The 2,832-nt window shown below is 47.1% G+C and overlaps 1 long non-coding RNA gene across 1 annotated transcript; it reads left to right on the top strand.

The window, feature by feature from the left end:
• Positions 1–37: 37 nt before the first annotated feature.
• Positions 38–2,544, top strand: LOC105853810. Its single transcript, XR_001145579.1, has 3 exons — positions 38–282; positions 452–546; positions 2,032–2,544. It is a non-coding gene; the product is annotated as an uncharacterized LOC105853810 (long non-coding RNA).
• Positions 2,545–2,832: the final 288 nt, after the last annotated feature.

Below are 2,832 nucleotides of genomic sequence, written 5' to 3'. Positions count from 1 at the left end.
TAACATGTCTTTGCCAGGTCCAGGTAACTTATGGCAAGGTGGGGAAGGTACATGACCTGGAGTTCTTTGGAGCCCAGGGATTCTGCATTAGCACTTATGCAACCTCCATATATATATATTTAAGTTTTCCGGCAAGACCTAAGCTGACATATCTTTAGATCAAGGTTAACTGCAGAGTTCAGCTAGAGCTTGAGACTAAGGAATCCCCAATCTTGCTATACAACCCAGCTTCACTGGACACACGTCTGGAGATCAGGCCCGGTGGCAGTTTTCCACTTTAAGGTATGCACCATCATTAAAGGCTGATAAATCCACTCCTCAAAAAGTGATCTTGGGAGGTTAGGGGGAGCTGAGGGTGAAATTTGGGTTTTCTTCATTGACTTAACTTGAGGAAAGATGTATATGTGTGTGTATAATTTCCCACTTTTTTTTTTTTTTTTTTACCAAATAGAGAAAATCCTGCAGATGAGAGAAAGGACTCCCTTCTTTCTCCCTCATTTCTGACTCTTAATAGTCCAGCTCAAGTTGCATCGAACTTTTTCACAGGTAAAGTCTCTTGTAGTGAAATAATTTTGTAAGGAAATACAGTCACATTTTAACTTGAAAACTGGCAGAAAAATGACCATGTAGTTTTTGGGATTTAAGCAAGCATATGCTAATTGATGCAAATGTACCTTTGCTCCTGCTATGTCAGGTGTCTTTGGACAAGCCTGATAAGAGTCACCTGCACTGAACTTGTGACAATCCGGGCTCTTCTACAGCTAGATTGGGCAAACTCAGCTGCTAACCTTGATTACCTGGGTAAATGGTCCCTGGAACAGTAGAAACTGCCTGTGTGCACGCTCACTGATGGAAGACACCCCATTTTCCAGCTGCATAACATAAAATAAAACTTTGACAAATGGTGGGTAGGAACAGAAGTAACCACATACACACACACACACACACACACACACACACACTCCTTCCTCATGATGCCAGAGGGACTCCCAAGGCCCAGGAAGCCAAGCTGAGACCTCCAGGTAGCCGGTGCTGAGCTCTCACCGTAAAGCAGGGGCTCCTTTAACTCTCAGCAATCTTGCCAGCCAGTAGGGCTGGTCAGCCCATCTCATAAGAGAAAGAAACGAAGCCAGGCAAGGTGGACTGCCTTGCAAAGGGTCACTCAGCTACTTAAAACAGACCCGACTTGAGACCAGAACTGCTTGTGCCCTCAGCCTGACTCCACTCTATGACACCCACAACTCTGCCGTGGAGTGGAAGCGGAGGGAGGGCACTGTGCTCATTTCCTGTTGGCCCAGGGCCAGCTTTCTTATTCTCCTTGGCTCTATGCACCAGCCTGGGCCATACCGATGGCAAAGCTGAGACAAAGGTGGGTTCACAGTGTTGAAATATGTGACATGTGTGACCTTCTGGAACACACTGGTGTTGAGTGTGTTCTGCCGCCCAACCTCAAGACCCACTGTGAGGCCTTGCTACCTCACTGTCTGCCCTCCACCTCCATGTCTCTCCACGTCGCACACACTGCACCTTCTTCCTTGATCCGTGTCTCTCTAGTCAGAATTTGTCCGGAAGTATGAAAAAGTGAGCAGTTAAATGACATATAAGGAGTCCAAACTTGGGATAGAAAACCTAACTAGGCATTTACTTCACTGAGTTCTACCCTTAATCACCAGGCACGTGATGGCAGGTTTTTTCTTGCCCCTAAAGACTGTCTCTGACTCCTCACCCCCAGGAAGCCGAGGTACTAATCCTGGTGGATAGGGAGGGGCACGGAGAGTAAGTCAGAGACACATGCTCTTTCTGTCACCACAGCTAACCAGCTCATTCTTGATTCTGGGAATTATCTTTCCAAGTAACTGAACAATAGAAAGGCATCTCAGATGAGTCACCTTTAAAACCTTCAGCTAAAGTGCCAATTGGGAATGACTGTGTGTAGAACCCCAGGCTAGAGGAAAGTAGCACATCACTGTAAGGACAGAATTTACCTTGTGCTTTTCTTCCGTCTTTCTTCTCTCCCTTTCTTCCTTCTAGAACACAACTTTTCTTAGTCGGGCATTGGTCTTCTACACCTGGGCTGCACAGGATGGCCAGAGAAGACCTGTCTTCAAAATGACTGTCATGGACCCAAGAAGTGGGGTGCAGAGAATGAGCCCACTATCCTCTGTCACGCAAGTCTGGGCTTCAGGATCTCCCTCACCATTCTTCCATCCCGTCCTTCAGACACCATAGATTTTGTGGCCCCTCTTAAAAGCTCATCTGTGTGCTTATAATCCCACTAGCCTTGCTCTCCTTGCCTAAATTCTCTTGGTGTAAAGTTGGAGAAAGCAGCCTAGTACCTGGGCCCTTCCCATGGCTCAGACCTTGAAACTGATGTCAATGCTTTGTTCTTCGTAAACAATGGCTTTTTATAGAGGGGGAAAGTTGGCAGGCACCATTCAGCAGTTGGGGTGTAACTGAGTCAAAGGTTCCTGTCCCAGCGCTGAAGGTTGTTTCCAAAGTAAGGATGTGCAAGCCATTCAGGCTTTGTGGAGATTCATAGATATGGGGGCTGGTGGGAGGAGGAGGGGAGAAGGAAAAACAGGGAGGAGGAGGGAGGGAAACTGGTCAAATTTGCCTAGAGAATCACTTCACCCTTCACTTTAAAACAGTGGGGCTCTGGGTGAGAGGGCACCAGGATCTGAGTTCTGCTCTGCCACTGACTGTGTAGCCAGAGAACTACCTAAGCCTCAATTTACAAATCTATTGGGGGAAAAAAAAAAAACTGCCTCAAACCCCTCCCCAGTGGGCAGAATGCAAAAACAGCACTGGGGCCCTCCCTGGTACAAGGGGTTA

This window comes from Condylura cristata, unplaced genomic scaffold (genome assembly GCF_000260355.1).
Source record: "Condylura cristata isolate star-nosed mole 26May11 unplaced genomic scaffold, ConCri1.0 scaffold00018, whole genome shotgun sequence".
NCBI lineage: Eukaryota > Metazoa > Chordata > Mammalia > Eulipotyphla > Talpidae > Condylura > Condylura cristata.
Note: the sequence above shows the minus strand (reverse complement) of the source record. Positions and strands in the feature narration are given on the sequence as shown.